At 43.4% G+C, this 16588-nt stretch overlaps 1 protein-coding gene across 1 annotated transcript in view; it reads left to right on the top strand.

Moving 5' to 3' along the window:
• Window positions 1-16588, top strand: part of GRIN2B (glutamate ionotropic receptor NMDA type subunit 2B) — a 367503-nt gene that overhangs the window by 243369 nt on the left and 107546 nt on the right. The window lies entirely within an intron of this gene.

The following is a 16588-nucleotide window of genomic DNA, read 5'->3' as shown; positions in this document are numbered from 1 at the left end:
GTCTCTGACAGTTAGAAGCTTCTGTTTCTCTTATTTGCAGATAAATAACCAGAACCTGGGCTAGAATGTCATCCTTCACCTAAGACCTGTTCTTAAGCCTTGGACTGGGCTTTGCAGAACTGGAGGCAGACCTAGCCTCACTTTCTTATAATTGCCACGGTAACGAGTAGACAGGAATCCCAGAACCTTAGGTTTCCAGCCCAGAAAAGCAAAACATACTAGCAGGATGGCCAAAACTAAACTCCAGAGCCCTTAGCAGTTTCAGCTCCAGAAGAGAACACAGTCAGTACTTGTTGTCTACAGGAACTCAGCAAAAATGAAAATGAACTGTCAGAAACAGAACCAGTTGCCTCATGGGCAGCAAGCAGTTTGGGGGAGCCAATGCTAAGCTGCCTTGTCCATCTTCCCATGGGCATCACCCTGCAAGGCTATTGTCTGAAAGTTTAAGCAGAGACCCCCAGCTGTAAAGTGTTAGCAACAGATTTCTTAAAAGATGTGCTTTATGTCAAGATTCTCTCTTTGGTCTTTTCACATACAAACAAGCAAATGGGATTAGTTCACCAGCACTGAAGCCTTTCATTCTTCAGTTTTCTACTTATTTCTCAACATTCACACATTTTCAAATATTTTCCTACAACTTCTCTGCAAAGAACCCAAGGAAGCTTTTCTTTTCCTGGCCGCCGCCTCCTTCTTCTTTCTCTGTAGCCCTGCAGTGAGCTTCTCATTACACCTCTTAACATGATAATTCCAGAAACAACATCTCCCTCTTCCCTCATGCCTTTTATCTGTGGTTTCCCATTGAGCCACTCAAGCAGTGAGGGCTGCCCAGCAGCCTAGTGGCCAGTGCAGTGTCCCTCTGCTTCTGGGCCTTGGAGGGAAAGTGCTGGAAACACAGGTGTAGCCCCTTGGTGTTTTGAGCATCAGAGAGTAGGGGATGTAGGAAGGAAGTAGCAAAATTGTGCAGCTGTCTTCTTGATCATTTTTGACAAAAGCAGATACCTAGTCCCAAGTCTGACTCAATGGATAGAAAATTTTGGGTAAAAGAACCATAGACCTATCCTGCAGAGAAGGGGAATGACAGACAATGCACATGACCAGTTAACGGTCATAGGCAAAACTCACCTGCTGTCACTGGATGGAGACACACTTATTTGAAACAATGGAATATTATTCAACCCTTAAAAAAGAAGGAAATCTGCAGTATTCAACAGTGTGAATATTTTGTCACAGGACAGACATTGCATCATTCCAGTTATGTGAGGGCTCTAAAATAGCCACATTCATAGACTCAGAGAGAGGGACGGTGGCTGCTAGGGGCCAGGGGGTAGGGCATATGAGGCATTGCTAACCGATGAGCATAAAGTCTATGTAATGCAGGATGAAAAAGTTTTAGAGATCCACTGTGCAACATTGTACCTGTGGTCAATACTGCTGTATCATGCATTTCAAAAGGTTAAGACAGTAGATCTCATGTTGTGTTCTTAACACCATAGAATATTTTTTTAATTAAAGAAAATTTTAAGACATAAACTTATTTCAAAGATAAAGTCACAATATTGTCACTGTATATACCCAATGAGCAGAATGGAAGTTGTCTCACTTCCAACACTTGTCATACTATACAATGTGCTCCCATCGTAATGGCCTTTCCCTAGTGACACTGTGACTTCCTGGCTCTCAGTCCAGTTAATCCACTTATTTCCTTTCTGACCTCTCTTTGAGAGCTGATTCTGGTGACCCCTCTTTCATTCTTGTGCCTTCCTCTCTGTTTGTGTCTCCTTCCTTTACTGGCTTACCTTTCACTCTTGTTCTCACTTTGCCACCCCATATTCACTGTGTACGTCCAGGGTTCTGTCCTTAATCCTCTCATTCTCTCACAGATTGATCTACACCGACGTTATGGACAGCCTGTGTCTACAAGTGATGACTTAAAAATGTCTATACCCAGATTTTTCTCCTGAACCCAGACTTAGACTTCAGTGTCCAACCACCTTTAGTCTTTTTTTTTTTTTTCTTTTTCCAGCATGGACCACTTTTTTTAAAGTCTTTATTGAATTTGTTGCAATATTGCTTCTCTTTTATGTTTTGGTGTTTTGGCCCCAAAATATGTGGGATCTTCGCTCCCTCATCAGGGATCGAATCCATACCCCCTTCATTGGAAGGCGAAGCCTTAACCACTGGACCACCAGGGAAATCCCCACCTTTAGTCTTACATCCCACAGAGACCTCAAGCCCACCAAAACCAAAACTCTCGTCTCCTCCTCTCTTCTCGCGTGAACACTGACACCACCATCTATCCAGTTATCAAGGTGGACACCTGGGAACCATTCTGGGTTATTTCTCTTTCTCGCCTATCCCTCTCGTATCTGCTTGCTTCTCTTTCTTTCTTCTTTTTTTGCATGAGTCAGTGCACTTTCCTCCTTTCCCTAACTCTGATCCAGTCCTATTCTAATCTATCCTTCACACAGTGTTAGAGGGATCCTCCTAAACATAAAATTATTCATGTCTGTGTTCCCTGTCTCAAACTTTGCCCTAGCGCTCCAGTGACATCAAGATGAAAACTCAAAGCTACTCTGAGAAGCTTTGATTCTCATGTTCTGGCTCCAAACTCCTGCTAGCCTCTTCATTCTCATCTTCCATCATTCCTCCCCTTAAACCTGATCCTCTATCCACAAGAAACTGATTATGGTTCTCTGAATCTACCAGACTCTCGCCTCCCTCTCTTAACCTGCTTTTCCCTTTATCTAGAAGGGTCAACTTCCCTCTTCTTGTCTCAGGACTTTTCCACTTGGCTAACCCTTTTTTTTTTTTTTCATTTCAGTTCAGTTCAGTCGATCACTCGTGTCCAACTCTTTGTGACCCCATGAATCACAGCACGCCAGGCCTCCCTGTCCATCACTAACTCCCGAAGTTTACTCAAACACTTGTCCATTGAGTCAGTGATACCATCCAGCCATCTCATCCTCTGTTGTACCCTTCTCCTCCTGCCCCCAATCCCTCCCAGCATCAGGGTCTTTTCCAGTGAGTCAACTCTTCACATGAAGTGGCCAAAGTATTGGAGTTTCAGCTTCAGCATCAGTCTTTCCAATGAACACCCAGGACTGATCTCCTTTAGCTTGGGCCAGCTAATCAGTTGGTCTTAATTTTTGGATAAATATCTCAGTCAGTCACTTGCCTAACTCTTAATGACTCCTCAGGGTTCAGTACAGAAGTTGCCGCCTCTGGCGAGCTTTTCCTGACTTTCTTGCCGAGTAGATTACAAACTGAGTATGTTTGTCCTGGAACCAACTGATACGTACCTTCATCCATATGCTTATCACACTATACTGTGCTTGCTGATGTGTGTCTTTCCTGATGTGCTTGCTTGAGTGTGTCTTTCTCCTGACTGCAAGTTCCTGCCAAATAAGAATTGAGTCCTTAATCTCTGTGTCCTTAGTACATGATGCAGCCCAAAACATAGTAAAGGCTCAGTAAATGTTAAACGAACAAATAAATGAAATCTTAAATGATCTCGTTTAATCCACACAACATCTCATTGGATAAATATTATCCTCGTTTTATAGATGAGAAAACCTAGATCTGAGGAGGTTAAATAACTAGCTCAGGATCATGCAAATATCATGTCAGAGAGCAGCATGAGAGTTTGCATAAGCACTAACAGCATCTCCTTGCACTCAAAGCAACTTCTGACGTAGAACAGCTTCGAGCATGGTTAGGAGAAAGGTAGGGAAGTAGGAAAGAGTCATATTAACAAGTTAGGTTCAGAGTGAGGAAAGTTAGCAATAGATCCTAAAGCCCAGTGAAATGGACGGACTTTATGCTGGCCTTTATTTTAGTCGCAAAATTTCTGTTAATGCCTATAAAATCAACACCAGTGCTCCAATTCACTAGCATTCACTGAGCCACCGTTATATGCTTGACTCATTGGAGAATGTAAGGCTAGCATTGCCGCTGCTTGAGAAAATCTGCCCTGAGACATCTTTCTTCCCCCTCTTCTCTCATTTCTGTCTCTCCCACAAAAGATATTAAACTTCTTCTTAGGCTCCTCTTTCCACTGGGTTGCAGGAAAGATATTGGAGACCCACTTGTCTACACATAGTTGGTGACAAATTTGATTGATCACAAGGCCCATTTTATTGGAGGACAGAGTCACTGCCGAAGACTTGTGCTTCTGCCTGAATGCTGCCTGGGTCTGTTTGCATACCTGTGGGTCCATATCACCCTTTCTCCTTGCATGAGGAACTCAGTCTTGTCGCCCTCTCTCTTATCTTCCACATGCTAGTCTGGCCTGGGTGCTGTCTCTACCATGGGTTAGGAGGTCTACACCAGCTGAGCTCAAGGTTTCTGAGATGAGCAGTATGCTCCAGCTATCTTTCTCATTCGCTTTCCTCTGCCACTGGTGGATGTGCTTCAAAATGGACTTTCCCCTTATTGAGTGGAATGACCTCATCTTCATGGAAATATGTGGTAGATAAAAGAGAAGACAGTAAAAGGCCATATAAACCCTTTAGGTTAAATGGCATTCTTTGCATTGATTTATTCACTCAAAAAATTTATTAAGTATCTACTATGCACCAGGCTCCGGTCCCATCACTTGATGGCAAATAGATGGGGAAACAGTGGAAACAGTGTAAGACTTTATTTGGGGGGGGGCTCCAAAATCACTGCAGATGGTAATTGCAGCCATGAAATTAAAAGATGCTTACTCCTTGCAAGAAAAGTTATGACCAACCTAGATAGCATATTGAAAAGCAGAGACATTACTTTGCCGACTAAGGTCCGCCTAGCCAAGGCTATGGTTTTTCTGGTAGTCGTGTATGGATGTGAGAGTTGGACTGTGAAGAAGGCTGAGCGCTGAAGAATTGATGCTTTTGAGCTGTGGTGTTGGAGAAGACTCTTGAGAGTCCCTTGGACTGCAAGGAGATCCAACCAGTCCATTCTGAAGAAGATCAACCCTGGGATTTCTTTAGAAGGAATGATTCTGAAGCTGAAACTCCAGTACTTTGGCCACCTCATGCAAAGAGTTGACTCATTGGAAAAGACTCTGATGCTAGGAGGGATTGGGGGCAGGAGGAGAAGGGGACGACAGAGGATGAGATGGCTGGATGGCATGACTGACTCGATGCACGTGAGTCTGAGTGAACTCCAGGAGTTGGTGATGGACAGGGAGGCCTGGTGTGCTGCGATTCATGGGATCGCAAAAAGTTGGACACAACTGAGCGACTGAACTGAACTGAACTGAACTGATGCACCAGGCTTAGTTTCATTGAGTTAGACAAGGCAGTGGTCTGTGTGATTAGATTGACTAGTTTTCTGTAATTATGATTTCAGTCTGTCTGCCCTCTGATGCCCTCTCGCAACACCTACCATCTTACTTGGGTTTCTCTTACCTTGGACGTGGGATATCCCTTCATGGCTGTTCCAGCAAAGCACAGCTGCTGCTTCTTAACTTGGACGAGGGGTATCACTTCACCGCCACCCCTCCTGACCTTGAACATGGTGTAGCTCCTCTTGGCTGACCTGCACCTGTGCAGCAACATGGGGTTGCTCCTCTCGACCACTGTCCCTTGGGTGAGGGGCCACCCAAGACGGGCGGGTCATGGTGGAGAGTCTGACAGATTGTGGTCCACTGGAGAAGGGAATGGCAAGCCACTTCAGTATTCTTGCCTTGAGAACCCCATGAACAGTATGAAAAGGCAAAATGATAGGATACTGAAAGAGGAACTCCCCAGGTCAGTAGGTGCCCAATATGCTACTGGAGATCAATGGAAAAATACCTCCAGAAAGAATGAAGGGATGGAGCCAAAGCAAAAACAATACCCAGTTGTGGATGTGACTGGTGACAGGAGCAAGGTCCGATGCTGTAAAGAGCAATATTGCATAGGAACCTGGAATGTCAGGTCCATGAATCAAGGCAAACTAGAAGTGGTCAAACAGGAGATAACAAGAGTGAATGTCGACATTCTAGGAATCAGCAAACTAAAATGGACTGGAATGGGTGAATTTAACTCAGATGACCATTATATCTACTACTGCGGACAGGAATCCCTTAGAACAAATGAAGTAGCCATCATGGTCAACAGAAGTCTGAAATGCAGTACTTGGATGCAGTCTCAGAAATGACAGAATGATCTCTGTTCATTTCCAAGGCAAACCATTCAATATCACCGAAATCCAAGTCTATGCCCCAACCAGTAACGCTGAAGAAGCTGAAGTTGAACTGTTCTCTGAAGACCTACAAGACCTTTTAGAACTAACACCCAAAAAGGATGTCCTTTTCATTATAGGGGACTGGAATGCAAAAGTAGGAAGTCAAGAAGCACCTGGAGTAACAGGCAAATTTGACCTTGGAATACGAAATGAAGCAGGGCAAAGGCTAACAGAGTTTTGCCAAGAGAATGCACTGGTCATAGCAAACACCCTCTTCCAACAACACAAGAGAATACTCTTCACATGGACATCACCAGATGGCCAACATTGAAATCAGATTGATTATATTCTTTGCAGCTAAAGATGGAGAAGCTCTATACAGTCAGCACAAACAAGACCAAGAGCTGACTGTGGCTCAGATCATGAACTCCTTATTACCAAATTCAGACTCAAATTGAAGAAAGTAGGGAAAAACACTAGACCATTCAGGTATGACCTAAATCAAATCCCTTATGATTATACAGTGGAAGTGAGACATAGATTGAGGGGACTAGATCTGATAGATAGAGTACCTGATGAACTATGGACGGAGGTTCATGACATTGTACAGGAGACAGGGATCAAGACCATCCCCATGGAAAAGAAATGCAAAAAAGCAAAATGGCTGTCTGGGGAGGACTTACAAATAGCTGTGAAAAGAAGAGAGGTGAAAAGCAAAGGAGAAAAGGAAAGATATAAGCATCTGAATGCAGAGTTCCAAAGAATAGCAAGAAGGGATAAGAAAGCCTTCTTCAGTGATCAATGCAAAGAAATAGAGGAAAACAACAGAATGGGAAAGACTAGAGATCTCTTCAAGAAAATTAGAGATACCGAGGGAACATTTCATGCAAAGATGGGCTCGATAAAGGACAGAAATGGTACGGACCTAACAGAAGCAGAAGATATTAAGAAGAGCTGGCAAAAATACACAGAAGAACTGTACAAAAAAGATCTTCACAACCCAGATAATCACAATGGTGTGATCACTCACCTAGAGCCAGACATCCTGGAATGTGAAGTCAAGTGGGCCTTAGAAACCATCACTACGAACAAAGCTAGTGGAGGTGATGGAATTCCAGTTGAGCTGTTTCAAATCCTGAAAGATGATGCTGTGAAAGTGTTGCACTCAATATGCCAGCAAATTTGGAAAACTCAGCAGTGGCCACAGGACTGGAAAAGGTCAGTTTTCATTCCAATCGCAAAGAAAGGCAATGCCAAAGAATGCTCAAACTACCGCACACTTGCACTCATTTCACACACTAGTAAAGTGATGCTCAAAATTCTCCAAGCCAGGCTTCAGCAATACGTGAACTGTGAACTTCCTGATGTTCAAGCTGGTTTTAGAAAAGGCAGAGAAACCAGAGGTCAAATTGCCAACATCCACTGGATCATGGAAAAATCAAGAGAGTTCCAGAAAAACATCTATTTCTGCTTTATTGACTATGCCAAAGCCTTTGACTGTGTGGATCACAATAAACTGTGAAAAATTCTGAAAGAGATGGGAATACCAGAACACCTGACCTGCCTCTTGAGAAACCTATGTGCAGGCCAGGAAGCAACAGTTAGAACTGGACATGGAACAACAGACTGGTTCCAAATAGGAAAAGGAGTACGTCAAGGCTGTATATTGTCACCCTGCTTATTTAACTTATATGCAGAGTATATCATGAGAAAAGCTGGGCTGGAAGAAGCATAAGCTGGAATCAAGATTGCCAGGAGAAATATCAATAACCTCAGATATGCAGATGACACCATCCTTATGGCAGAAAGTGAAGAGGAATTAAAAAGCCTCTTGATAAAAGTGAAAGAGGAGAGTGAAAAAGTTGGCTTAAAGCTCAACATTCAGAAAATGAAGATCATGGCATCTAGTCCCATCACTTCATGGGAAATAGATGGGGAAACAGTTGGAAACAGTGTCAAACTTTATTTGGCGGGGGGCTCCAAAATCACTGGAGATGGTGATTGCAGCTATGAAATTAAAAGACGCTTACTCCTTGGAAGGGAAGTTATGACCAACCCAGATAGCATATTGAAAAGCAGAGATATTATTTTGCCAACAAAGGTCCAACTAGTCACTGGTTTTTCCAGTGGTCATGTATGGATGTTAGAGTTGGACTATGAAGAAAGCTGAGCGCTGAAGAATTGATGCTTTTGAACTGTGGTGTTGGAGAAGACTCTTGAGAGTCCCATGGACTGCAAGGAGATCTCTCTAAAGGAGATCAACCCTGGGATTTCTTTGGAAGGAATGATGCTAAAGCTGAAGCTCCAGTACTTTGGCCAGCTCATGTGAAGAGTTGACTCATTGGAAAAGACTCTGATGCTGGGAGGGACTGGGGGCAGGAGGAGAAGGGGACAACAGAGGATGAGATGGCTGGATGGCATCACCAACTCGATGGATGTGAGTTAGAGTGAACTCCAGAGTTGGTGATGGACAGGGAGGCCTGGCGTGCTTCAATTCGTGGGGTCACAAAGAGTAGGACATGACTGAGTGACTGAACTGAACTGAACTGGTGCACCAGGCTCTTATATAGTCCTCTAGAACTAAGATTTGGTCACAAACCCAAAAGACAAAAATCTCTGCTCTTATGGAATATCCTTTATAGATAGGGTGACAGAAAACAATGGAGCTAAGTAAATTATACCGTATGCTGTTGTTTTCAGTCGCTCAATTGTGTCTGACTCTTTCCAGCCCTTCAGACTGTAACCCGCCAGGCTCTTCTGTCCATGGGATTCTCCAGACAAGAATAAGAATACTCAAGTAGACTGTTTTTTCCTCCTCCAGGGCATCTTCCAGATCCAGGGATCAAACCCATGTCTCCTGCATTGCAGGCGGGTTCTTTACCACCTAGCCATTGGGGAAGCCCATACAGTGTGTTAGAAAGAGATAAATGCAAAAAAGATAAAGTGAATGAAGGACATTTGAAGTGTAACGGGGAAGGTGTTGAAATTTTAGATATGTAGCTGAAGAAGTCCTCACTGAGAAGATGACTGAAGTGACCATTTCTGCTTTATTTGTAAGGGGAGTTCTTGAATTAAGAATCAATCAGGAGAATGCAGAGTGAAGAACTTCTATCACAGATTGTGGCTCATGATGAATGCTCAGAGACCACCATTGAAAGCCTCCCAGAAGGGAATTGCTGGTTATCTAAGAAGGGCCATAATAACATGCATAATTTTTGAATCCTTAATCCTATAGTTCTCATCCACATGTAAATGTTCAACTATTAGAACTAGATGAGTACTCAGAATATGTCTCTAACCCCTTATTTTACAAGTGAGAAAACAGAGGGCCAGAGGTTTGAACAACTAGGGCAGCTTAGCTGATGAGGAAGATGGGCCTCTTCTTTCAGAATATTTTCCCAACAGCCTCTTCTGGGGACTCTTCAAACCAGTACTTAATGAAAGCTAGTATGGCTGTCTGTTGTGCTACTCTCCCCAGATTATTTATTTTTCGTCTCTTATCCTTCTCTCCCTTGTGAAGTCAACCACACAAGGCATTTATGTTAAAACCAATATCCTAATAAGTTAAAGGAGAATGCTGGACTCACAAGGACGTTCAGCCCTAAGGCTCCCACATTTCCTGTGCCTCTTAGGTTTTTTATTTAGCATGTAATTTAGTCTTTCTCAATCATCAGATCCTCTAGGTCAGGGCTTTGTTATCTGCATTCTGAAGTTCTCACTGAACACTACCTATGCGTGCCTTTTTCTTGGAAGGTGAAGATGATAAAGTCCAGAAGTTTTCATTGATCTCACACCCCTTTTCAACTAGACCCTGCCTGCTATCACAGGAGGTCCCTGCAATAAGATCTTTCATTCAGGAAGAGGATGTTTCCTTCGAGGCAGTGGAGGGAATCTGAAACTCTAGGAATTCTCATAGCAAATGACAGTCTGTCCCTTAGGCCTTTCACACTTGCTACCTGGTCTTCTCTTCTCTGGTGGCTCAGATGCAGGGTGCTCAGATGTTCAGAATCTGCCCACAATGCAGGAGACCCAGGTTCGAGCCCTGGGTCAGGAAGACCCCCTGAAGTAGGAAATGGCAACCTACTCCAGTATGCTTGCCTGGAGAATTCCATAGACAGAGGAGCCTGGTGGGCTCCATGGGGTCGCAAAGAGCTGGACATGACTTAAGTGACTAACACACACACCTGGTCTTCCAAGTGGCTTAGTGTTACCTAATTGATTACATTAGAGCTGAGGCTGGCAGTGCTCTTCGTTCTTGCCTGCTCTAGAGGTGACCAGTTCCAACCATTGGGAAGTCTGCTTAGTTATCAATGTACACCCTTCTCTATCTTACTGGATTATAGACTCTGGGCGGGGGTAATTAGGGCTGTGTCTCACCCCTGTTCGCCTCACAGTACCCAGCCCTAGGCCTGGCATGGGATAGGTTCTTAACTGTTTGTTGAGCTCTTTCTGAAGCAGTGCTATAGAAACTGAGCATTATGATGGGTTGGGGAGAGCTAAGATTTATGCTGCTCCCTCTATGCTCCCGTGTAATTTGGCATGTCAAGATTTTGATACACTTAGTTTATTACAGTTCCAGTAGTTTAAGCAAGGCACATATAAAGTACAGTCCAACTCTGCCCAACAGCAGACAGGCCCAGCCAAGCCTAACCAATGAAATTTCAGCTGTTATAATCCACATCAAACAAACAGCTCCTAAGATATCTGAACCAGCACTCCTTGACTTGTCAAACTCAAAGTCAGCCTCCTGCCATCGTCCTTTCATCCAACCCAAGCCAAACATTATTGAAGTGAAGCTGCGGGATTCACTGTTACCCAGCATTGACCAAACCTTATTCATCAGCCCCAGGCTTCTGCCTCTGGGGTACTCCTGGTGGGAAACTCATTATTGTGATTCTCAGAGCTTTTTTCCCTAGGTGGAGCCATTCTTTTTTGGAGAACATTTATTTAATTCCCTTTTGAGTGGGTGAGAACCTCTCTCTCTGGGGCTAGTCAAACAGCCTGCTCCATTCTAAGCTTCCCCATTTGGCCTTCTCCTCTCCCTCAAGGGTGAAGAGTAAGCAGCGTTCTTCTACATCAAGGCCAGGGAGGCAAGGAACGCACTATTATAATTCAGGTCTTTCATTTTAACCTTCAAGACCATATCCACTAGAAGTTCATAACTGCCAGAGGTCATATCATAGGCCAAATGTGGTGATATTTCATCAACAGTGCCAGTGAATGAGAAGAAAAGTGTGGAAAGGCATCATGCTGTATTGGAAAGCATTTGACCTTTAGCTTTACGGAGACTTAAGTTGAAATATGAGTTCTGCTGTTCACTGGCTTTGTAACCTTGACCAAAGTCACTTAATTTCTCAAAAGCTTGCCTATTTAGGTCTTCAAAGCTTGCTTTTCTCTTCTATGAAATAGAAAGAGGAATTATAGTAGTTTTCTACTGCTGTGGAACAAATTCCCACAAATCTGGTGATTTTAGTTGAGGTAAACTCATTATCTCAGTTTTTGGAGACCAGGAGTCCAGGGATGTCTCTAACTGGCTCTTGAACTGAGGGTCTTACAAGGCTGCAGTCCCAATATTGGCTGTGCTGTGTTCCCATCTGAAGGCTTGAATGGGGAAGAATCCCATTCAAGCTTGTTCTGTTTTGTCAGCAGGATTCATTTGCTTGTGGGCTTCCCTGGTGGCTCAGATGGTAAAGAATCTGCCCCCAGTGCAGGAGACCTGGGTTCATCCCTGGGTTGGGAAGATCTCCTGGAGAAGGAGATGGCTACTCACTCCAGTGTTCTTGCCTGGAGAATTCCATGAACTGAGGATCCTGGTGGGCTACAGTGCATGGAGTTGCAAGGAGTCAGACACGACTGAGCAATTAACACTTTCACACTTTTGTTTTCATCTGCTTGTGTCTGCTTGGCTTGAGATTCTTGCCGGATGTGGTCTAGAGGCCCCTAACCGTATGGTCCTCTCCACAGGCAGGTTGACAGCATGCTGTTTGCTTCTTCAAGGCCAGTGGGAGAGTCTTTCCCTCTAGTCTGTAAAGAAGAAATCTTATGTAACATAACATAGTCATGAAAGTAACAGTTACATCACCTTTGCCATTAACATAACCTAACCAAGGAGGGGGAGAAGGCAATGGCACCCCACTCCAGTGTTCTTGCCTGGGAAATCCCATGGACGGAGGAGTCTGCTAGGCTGCAGTCCATTGGGTCACTAAGAGTCAGACATGACTGAGCGACTTCACTTTCACTTTTCACTTTCATGCATTGGAGAAGGAAATGGCAATCCACTCCAGTGTTCTTGCCTGGAGAATCTCAGGGACAGAGGAGCCTGGTGGGCTTTTGTCTATGGGGTTGCATAGAGTCGGACACGACTGACGTGACTTAGCAGTAGCCTCAACAACCAAGGGGGGAGCATCTTACCACTTTTTGCCATATTCTACTGGTTAGAAACAAGCCCTCAGGGAGGAGATTATACAAGGTTACTCAGTAGGAGTCACCTTAGGGTGTATCTGCTGAAATAATATCTGCTCCCCCTACCGCCACATTCAGTTATGGTGAGGATTCAGTGAGATAATCTATGTATAACATATGAAAAAAATATCAGTTCCTTTGTTCCTGTCTGGGAGACACACTGAGATGTTTGGAGAATCTTGTTCAGTTGCTCAGTCATATCTGACTCTTTGCGACTCCATGGACTGCAGCTTCTATTCATAAGCTTCTGACTAGAAACATTACATGTATTTCTTTGGATTATTCTTTTGTAATTCCAGAGAGAGAGGAGCTTCAAATCATTAACCTCTTATGGTTTGCTGCTGTTTCATGTTCTTGTTTTTTGTTCTGGAGAACAGCCACTGCAGACTGTTCCCTTGTTTATTAGTGAGCATTGTCTGAGGAATTAAAGAAACAATTCTCAGTGTCTTAAGGTGACTGATTAGAAGAACACAAATTTCTGGGGCGAAATGATGCTTTCCGGTTTCTTCTAATCATTCCTTTCAAATATGTCTTTCTTTTTACTCTTTCCCGGATTCCACAACAAGGCCTATGGATGTCTCCCACCTTTTCCCTGCTGTTTAAATATTTATTTGTGTAGAACTTGCCTTGCAGGAAAAATTCAAGTGAATCGGAGAAATCAGTGACTAGGAGAGTAGAAATGTTATGGAAGGTCAGGGAAGGGGGCTGTTGACATCATTCCTCCTACCTGGAGCCCAATCTGGTAACTGTAGAAAAGAAAAATCAAGGTCTGGATGAAAAAAGGAGGAGGAGGAGGAAAGGGGGACTGGGGAGAAAGAGGAGGAAATTGTTTATTTCTGTGATGAACTTAGTACCAAGAATTTGATTTTTAAAAAATTATGATTGTTTCCAGGCTTAGAGTCAAATATCTTAAAATAATTTACATATCCACAGTGAAAGAAAATTCAGAATGACTTTGTCTCCACCAGCTGAATTAAATGGTCATTCATCATTGAAAAAGAGAGACGGTCCTCTATAACATAGGGAAGCATTTTAGTTGATTGCTGAAATAATTGATGGTATTTTCTTTTAATGCAGATACTATACTGAGTTTGAAGAGTAAGTTATGTTGAAAAGGCACATGCCAAATGGAAAAGGTACAGACGACAGAGTCTAAAATCCTGACTTTGAAACTTCATAAATGTTTATCTATGGTTAAGTTACTGAACTGCTTCATACCTCAGTTTCTTCATCTTTAAAATGCTCATAGGAAGGTTGTAAGGATGAAATATATATATATATATATATATATATATATATAAAGAGCCTAGAAATCCAAGTTCAAGCCTGAGCTTTGCCACAAGCAAGTTTTGTTGCCTTACACAGTCACTCAACCAATCTGGGCCTCAGTTTCCTCCTTCTTCAAGTGGGAATTCTGAAAGAGGCTCCTGTATTGATTATCAGTGATGTCACAAAGAAATGACAAGCATCAGGGCACACCTCATACATACCTAGCATTCAAGTACTTGAGAATGCATGGAGAAGGCACACATAAGCAGATAAACATGCATTTCTGGCAGATAAATTCCAGATGATGTTGGAGCTAGTCTAAATTTTACTTCTAAAATGTATTCAGAGTTGTAGCATTATATATACGTGTCATGGGAAAAGTTTATAATCAAAGAATGTGTGTAGCAATTTGCCACTGAGAATAATTAGGCCCTTCATCACGAGAGAATCACAGCCTCTCAGACAGGAAGGCACATTTGCAGGCATCTGATGGGAGCCCCTCATTTACTGATGAGGATACAGTCCAGGCTGGCAGAGGTTAGGTAATTCACCCAAGGTCACATGCCGAATGGCAGAGATGGAACTGGGAACCAGGGCCTTGCCCTCCCCACCCAAGGCCCCCTCAGCAGGGCAGAGGGTGTGAATGACTGATTCCCAGGGAAGAAAAGTGAAACCAGGTACTGACTTCTACATTCAAAACAATGAGACTTTTTTTTTTTTTAGAAAGAAAGTTATGTTTTAAGCAATGATTTTGATTATTTAATTTGACTTGTAAGGTCAAATTACCGACTTGAATTGCCAAAAATGTCACAAAGTCTACCCCAGATTCTGAAGAGAAGAGAGGTTTCTCTTTTCTAAACATCATTAAAGCACCTGCACGTACACTTCTCTTGACAAGTAAACACATTAAAGCTAGGTCTTGTGCCGGGCCCAGCCCTGGACCCACTTCTAGTTAAGCCTGTCATCAATGACTTGGATGCAGCAACAGCATACTCATTAAGTTCATGGATGAGACTGAATCTAAAGTGGAGGCTAAAGCCTTGGGGGATGCGATTAGAATTGGAAATGGTCTCAACAAATTGGACAAGTAATCAGAAGCTAACAGGATGAAGTTCAGCCAAGACAAGGGCAGAGGGAAGTCGAGGACTCAGAGAAAATAAAGACAAGAAAACTCTGAGACATGGACATGGCAGGTCGGGCTGAGAACTACCAGAAGGTGTGTGGGCTACAGAGAACCTGGAAATAAACGTGACGCAGTTGTGGAGCATGAAGTTACATGGTTACAGAGGTCACCGTGTGCAGCAATGCTAGTCAGTGTCTATCTGTGGATCCTACGTTTTATGGAAAGGAGAATGGATCTGAAGTTTTTGTAGGATGTTTATGCCCTGCACTGATCTTCTTATAATAGAATTATGTCCACCAAAAAGTAATCTGGAGTAAGAGCCAGTGGTTAATATTGCTCGCAAATTTTAAAACCTTCAGCTAAAAAAAAAAAAAAGAGAGAAGAAAGCCATTATCTTCGTTATCTGGGCAGGTAGTGAGTGTGGCCCTTACCTATGAGGTAGACTCCTCAGTTACACATTTGGTTCCTGCGGGTATAGGGCAACCTGGCCATTCTTTGATTCTAAGTTCCTCACTTTTTACAGATAATTCAGAATGGTCCAGAGGTATTTAATATTGTTGGTCTCACCATTATTTAAAATCAGCATGTCACTGAAGTGCTTGAACGCTTTGTCTGTGTGCAGTATTCCGTGATGTCTAATTCTTCCCACATAAGGGTGGACTCAGAATAGAGAAGTCAGCCAAAGGGAACCCATAACACAGTGAGGGGGATGAGATGAGCTGGATTCTGAGCCAGGAGCAGAGACAACAGCTAGGAGAGGAACAGAGAGAAGGGTAGAATTCACAACAGGAGGACAGCAGACAGGACGGAAGTGGGGGTTTTGTCCTACTTCCTTCCAAAACCCTGAATTGAATTTACACAGATTATCTCGTGTAATATTCAGATCTAGACATGAATATCATTGATAAACCTACTTTACCAGTGGGAAGACTGAGGGAATGGGGTCACACTGAAGGAACATTGAGTCTAAGCCCAGTTTTTGAACCAGGTTGTGTGACATCAATTCCTGTGTTTTTAAAACCAACTGCTTGTGTGTGCTGTCGTGTCTGACTCTTTGCGACCCCGTGGACTGTAGCCCACCAGGCTCTCCAGGCAAGAATACTGGAGTGAGTCGCCATTTCCTTCTCCAGGGGATCTTCCCAACCCAGGGATTAAACCCAAGTCTCATGTCTCCCATATCGGCAGGCAGATTCTTTACCACTATGCCACCTGGGAAGCCCCCAAACCGAACTAACTGGCCCCTAAACATATAAAAGAGGAAGAGCCAGGTGAAGAAACGATTGTGGCAAATTTAAAAAGTGAAAGAGAGAAAGATAAAAAGAGAAAATGACTAGAGAAAAATGGAACAGGGATAGAAAGAAGGAGATATGGTAGGGGGAGATAGGTTGAGAAATGGAGGGTAAGGAGGCCTCAGTGAAATGAGGAGAGGGAGGTGTGAAACCCCAGCAGAGGATGTGGTGTGCATCTGACAAGCATGTTCTAAATGTTGATCAAGACCTCCTTCTTCCAAGACGCACTGCACTTTTCCAATCTCCCCAGAGAACTGGATCCCGTGGAAAACTACAGACTCCACAGGAATTAAAG

Source organism: Oryx dammah, unplaced genomic scaffold (genome assembly GCF_014754425.2).
Source record: "Oryx dammah isolate SB20612 unplaced genomic scaffold, SCBI_Odam_1.1 HiC_scaffold_29, whole genome shotgun sequence".
Classification (NCBI taxonomy): domain Eukaryota; kingdom Metazoa; phylum Chordata; class Mammalia; order Artiodactyla; family Bovidae; genus Oryx; species Oryx dammah.
This window is presented reverse-complemented; position numbering and strand designations above follow the sequence as displayed.